Below are 6,035 nucleotides of genomic sequence, written 5' to 3' on the forward strand. Positions count from 1 at the left end.
CGGAGGTTTTTCTGTTTCGGACTCTCTCCTTTTCCCCTCTCACTCCCCATAGAGGGTAGAGAGGGATCGCCTCCCACCCTGGAGTCTCCGATCCTGGCCCGATTTTATCTTCCCCGGTTCGCACTCACGTTAGAAGGCTCTCTCAGTGGTTTCTGTGTCCTTTTTCTCCCAATCTCTCAGTTTTTGTAAGGTTTCCAATGGCTTCAGATCTTTTCTGTGTGCTGTATGGGCGCGAGTGCAAGTACGGACTCCTTACTTCTCCGCCATCTTGCCCCCCCCTCCTATGCCAAGTATTTTTCTATATATTTGATGCAAGTTAGTGATTAGAATCCCACAAAAATTTGAATAGTGCACTAATGCATTATCTTAGTCTGATTAGAAATCAGTTTCTAATTTACAATGTGAAATAACAGGTTGTTTTTGCTCTAAATGAGTGGGCCTCTACGCAGAAAACCTAGACTTATACTGTAATAGTGAAATAAGAGCAAACTAATCTCACCTAGCCTTCAAGTAATGAAGGGATTCTAGTTTCTCACAAGAAAAGTCAGACGTATTCAAACACCATTAAAGGAGGGTGGGCATCATTACAGGAATCTTCAGTTTGGCATGGAATTAGGACTATCTCATCCAGTTGATCCAGTAGGGAAAAAAACAGCAATCCTTTCAGTGGATCTTAGTGAGTATATCCACAAAAACATAGATGCAGTCTTCCAAAGAGAAAAGTGAACCACAGGATCCCCTTTTTCCCCAGATTGTGTAGTCATCACTTTTACATGGACTGTGCATGTAATTTTTTTAAACAATCCTCTTAAATTATGTTGCTAAGAGTTGATCATTATATCTCAAAAATAACATTTGCCTAAGTTCAGATCACTGTCTCATAAAAGAGTAGATTCAGTCAGATTTTAAGGCCGATGGTTTTAAACTAATTTGGGGGGCAATAAAATCAGAAGGAAAAAGATCTGTAAATGAGTAATAAATGAAAGGTGTTCTTTAGTGTCTTGGTTGGTTAAGCATTCGACTCTTGATTTTGGCTCAGATCAAGATCTCAAGTTGTAGGATCGACCTCGCATGGGGCTTCTTACTGAAAGCCCAGGTTCTGCTTGGGATTCTCTCTCCCTCTGAAGCAGGCAACCAAGTCCTAAAAAAGGAGTATTCCAGGGACCCATATCAATATTTGAATGAATTTATTATTGATCTTCTCCTGTTATAGATGTTAATGACCATTCCTTCTCTAGCCATAAGTTACAGGATGTATCCTATTCTTAGCTTTCTAAAGTAAAATATTCAAAGGACAGTTAACTCTGCTAACAATCAACAGAAATTCTTTTCTAGTAATTCAGATATACATTCTAATTCTTTCAGCCTGTTTGTTTATATCTTGGAGTCACAGGAATAGAAGAATATAGGAATTACCCAAAATACACAAATCTTTTTCACCCAGTATAAATCAATAACTTAGCAGATCAATCAACCTTCAATTAAGATGTGGTCACATCTTAAGTGCATATTTTGGTGGTTGTTAAAGTTATTCATACTTTAGCTGCCTTTCCACAGAGGTTGTATTGTTAGCTACCAGAATCCCAGCCAAAATAATGTAGTGATTGATTTGGGGATCTATATTCAGACCACATGGGTTAAAGTTTGGTTTTACAATTTAATCGTGTAATTGCAAAAGTTTCTGAAGCTCTAAGAACATATATAAAAATTCATAACAGTAACTGGTTTGTAGTAAACCTTCAGTAAATGCCAGTCATCTTCCCTCATTCCCCACCCCTTTCTCTTGGCAAATTCATTCTCCTTTTTAAATATTGACTTCAAATGTAATCTTTGTAAAGCTTTCCCTAAGACTTCCAGGTAGACTTGGTGCTCATATTGCCTTTTGTGAAAGGTTAAGCTATAACAACTCTTAAAATACTGTATTTTAATTATTAATTTGCATATATGCTTCATCATTTGACTGTAAGCAGCACGTATGGCTGAGTTAGTCATCCTTTTCCTGGACATATCAACCTAGTATATATCTCAGTTATCTCTATCACATCATATGGCAATTTGTTGTTTACATATTTCTGATTCCCACTAGAAGGTGAGTTGTGCTTTGGTGACCAGATCAGCATCTGGCACACATTAGATGCTTAATAAATTCTTACTGAATGAATGAATGAATCCTGTGTAAATAGCAAGTAGGGTGAGATGAGGGTGCAGCATTAGTGACAGTATCAGGTATTTTTAAGTCATGAGAATTGCCATTGCAAGATCAATCAATTCTTTAACTCAGATGCCATGATTTAAGACAATGATTTTTAATTCCAGCTGTATGTTAAAATCACCAGGGAAACTTTTAGAAATTATTGATAACCAGAACATACCCTCAACATACCCGTAGGAGCAGAAGAGACATTCATAAGTTTTTAAGAAACAGTTTTTTGACATACAATTCATATACAATAAAATTCACTAATTTGAAGTGCACAATTCTGAAGTTTTTAAATAAATGTACAGTTATGCAACTATCACCAAAATCTAATTTTAGAACATTTCTATCAATCCCCTCCAAATCTCCCATCTATTTACAAATACTTCCTCTTCTCAATCCCAGCCCAAAGTAATCCTCTATCTACTGTGTCTCCATACATTTTCTTTTTATTGAAATAAAAATACTTACCCACTTAAAGTGTACAATTAAGAGGGTTTTAGTATATTGTAGGAGTTGTGCAACCATCACTGCTTTCCAATTCCAAAATTTTCATCACCCCAAAAATGAAACCTGTACCCATTAGTAGTCACTCCCTATTTTCTCCCAAACCCTGGCAACCATTAATCTATTTTCTATATTTATGAATTTTCCTATTCTATACATTTCATATCAATGAAATTTTGTATGCCTTTTGTGTCTAGTTTCTTTCGCTTAGCATAACGTTTTCAAGGCTCATCATTGTTGTAGCAATTATCGTCACTTCATTCATTTATATGGTTGAATAATATTTTTTTATGAATATACCTCATTTTGTTTGTCCATTCATCAATTGAACAATTGGGTTGTTTCCACTTGGGAGCTGTCATGAACAATGCTAATACAAACCTTTGTATATGTGTGTTTGTGTGAACTTTTGTGTTTTTATTGGGGGGGGGGCAGCATAGAGCCCTGTGGATCAAATTACTGGGCTAGATATTTCTATGTTTACATTTTTGAGAAGCCATCAAACTATCTTCCAAAGTGGCCATGCCATGTTACATTACCACGAGTAGTGTACGAGTGTTCCAATTTTTCAATATCCTTGTTAACACTTGTCATTTTGTTTGTTTCAGGTTTGAGTGCTGACGGTAGAACTGTTCATTTCTTCCTTGAGCCTTAAGGAGAATATGCTACAAAGACTTTTCATTTTATGAAGTTGTTTTCTTTTTTTGTTTTAAATATGTATTTAGTTTTGGGAGAGTGCAAGCAGGAGAGAGCCAGAGAGAGGGGGACAGAGGATCCAAAGCAGGCTCTGCACTTGCAGGCTGATGGCTGCCTGATGTGGAGCTCAAACTCACAAAACATAAGATCATGATCTGAGTCAAAGTCAGAAGCTCAACCAACTGAGCTGTACAAGTGTTCCGAGGTTGTTTTCTTTTCTTTCTTTCTTTCTTTCTTTCTTTCTTTCTTTCTTTCTTTCTTTCTTTCTTTCTAAATGTTTTATTTATTTCTGAGACAGACATAGCATGAGGAGGGGAGGGTCAGAGAGAGAGGGAGACACAGAATTTGAAACAGGCTCCAGGCTCTGAGCTAGCTGTTAGCACAGAGCCCGATGCAGGCTCGAACCCACGAACGGTGAGATCATGACCTGAGTTGAAGTCCGACGCTCAACGGATGCTCAACCGACTGAGTCACCCAGGCGCCCCTTCGAGGTTGTTTTCAATTACAGTTGTAATGGACATGAGAATTCGATTAATGAAAAAGTATAGAATTGATGTTAGTTGACTGATAGTGATAAATAAGCATTCAGCTGGCTATCTCGAATTCATGTTAGTGTTAGTAGTTCTGCTGTTAATAATCAGAATAAGCATTCATAGGGGTCAAAATATTTTACTTCACCATTTTGAAGTGTGAAGTATGGGAATAAACACTATAATTAGGATAGAAAATATTAGGTAAGTCTAGTACATCTCCTAAGATATTAGGGATGGAGCAGAGGATCGCATAGGCAATAGGAAGTATCATTCAGGCTTAATATGTTGTGGGGTATTTAAAGGTTGGCAGGTATGTAATTATCTGGGTCTCTTAAAAGGTCACGTGAGAATTGTACTAGAGCAGATAGCATTAGAATAAAGAATAAGAGCCCTTAAATGTATTTAATTGTTTAGTAAGGGTGGAATACGATTTTATCTCAGTCAGATGATATTCCTGATAGATTGTTGGATCCTGTTTCACGAAATAATAATAAATAGGCTATTACTAGTGCTGAAATTATGAATGAGAGGTTGAAATGGAAGGCAAAGACTCAACTTAGAGTCATGTTGTCAACTGAGAATTTTCCTCATATCCATTCTACTAGGTTGGTAGCAATGTTCGATGATAGCTGATAAAAGGTTTGTAATGAGAGTTGCTCCTCAGAAAAATATTTATCCTCATGGTAGGAGGTAGCTTATGAATGCTGTGGCTATTACTCTGAATAATAGGATAATTTTCATGTTTCCTGTGTCTGAGAGTGAATATGACCCAGAGTACATGCCTCCTCCTATATATATAAGTAACCAGATTAAAAATACCCAACTAATCTTTGACAAAGCAGGAAAGAATATCCAATGGAAAAAAGACAGCCTTTTTAACAGACAGTGTTGGGAGAACTGGACAACAACATGCAGAAGAATGAAACTAGATCATTTTCTCATACCATACACAAAAGTAAACTCAAAATGGATAAAGGACCTGAATGTGAGACAGGAAACCATCCAAACCCTAGAGGAGAAAGCAGGAAACAACCTCCTTGCCTTCCACCACAGCAACTTCTTACTTGACACATCTCCAAAAACAGGGGAATCAAGAGCAAAAATAAACTATTGGGACCTCATCAAGATTAAAAGCTTCTGCACGGCAAAGGAAACAACCCAAAAAACTAATAGGCAACCAACGGAATGGGAAAAGATAGTTGTAAATGACATATCAGATAAAGGGTTAATATCCAAAATCTATGAGAAACTCACCAAACTCCACACCCGAAAAACAAACAACCCAGTGAAGAAATGGGCAGAAGATATGAACAGACACTTCTCCAAAGAGGACATCCAGATGGCCAACAGACACACGAAACAATGCACAGCATCCCTCCTCATCAGAACAATACAAATCAAAACCACACTAAGGTACCACCTCACGGCAGTCACAGTGGCTAAAATGAGCAAATTAGAAGACTCTAGATGCTGGCGAGGATGTGGAGAAATGGGCATCCTCCTACACTGTTGGTGGGAATGGAAACTGGTGCAGCCTCTCTGGAAAGTAGTGTGGAGTTTTCTCAGGAAATTAACAATAGAACTCCCTTATGACCTAGCAATAGCACTGCTAGGAATTTACCCAAGGGATACAGAAATGCTGATGCATAGGAGCACATGGACCCCAATGTGCATAGCAGCACTCTCCACAATAGCTAAAACATGGAAAGAGCCTAAGTGTCCATCAACAGATGAATGGATCAAGAAGATGTGGTTTATCTATACCATGGAATACTACATGGCAATGAGAAAGAATGAAATCTGGCCATGTGTAGCAACATGGATGGACCTTGAGGGTGTTATGCTGAGCGAAATAAGTCAGGCAGAAAAGTACAAGTATCATATGTTTGTGCGTATAGGAGGTTTAGGAGGAACTTAACGGAGGACCATGGGGCAGAAGAAAGGGGGAAATGGTGGGGGAAAGGGAGAGAGGCAAACCATGAGATACTCTTGAATGCTGAGAACAAACTGAGGACTCATGGGTCTGTGGGGGAGGAGGGAGATGGGTATGGAGGAGGGCACTTGTTAGGATGAGCACTGGGTGTTATGTGGAAACTAATTTG

The 6,035-nt window shown here is 38.1% G+C and overlaps 1 pseudogene; it reads right to left on the minus strand.

Moving 5' to 3' along the window:
• Nucleotides 1-3,870: 3,870 nt before the first annotated feature.
• Nucleotides 3,871-6,035, minus strand: part of LOC144230756 (cytochrome b pseudogene) — a 2,774-nt pseudogene continuing 609 nt past the window's right edge.

The sequence above is a fragment of the Crocuta crocuta genome, unplaced genomic scaffold (assembly GCF_008692635.1).
Source record: "Crocuta crocuta isolate KB4526 unplaced genomic scaffold, BGI_CrCroc_1.0 scaffold4542, whole genome shotgun sequence".
In the NCBI taxonomy this organism is placed as follows: Eukaryota; Metazoa; Chordata; class Mammalia; order Carnivora; family Hyaenidae; genus Crocuta; species Crocuta crocuta.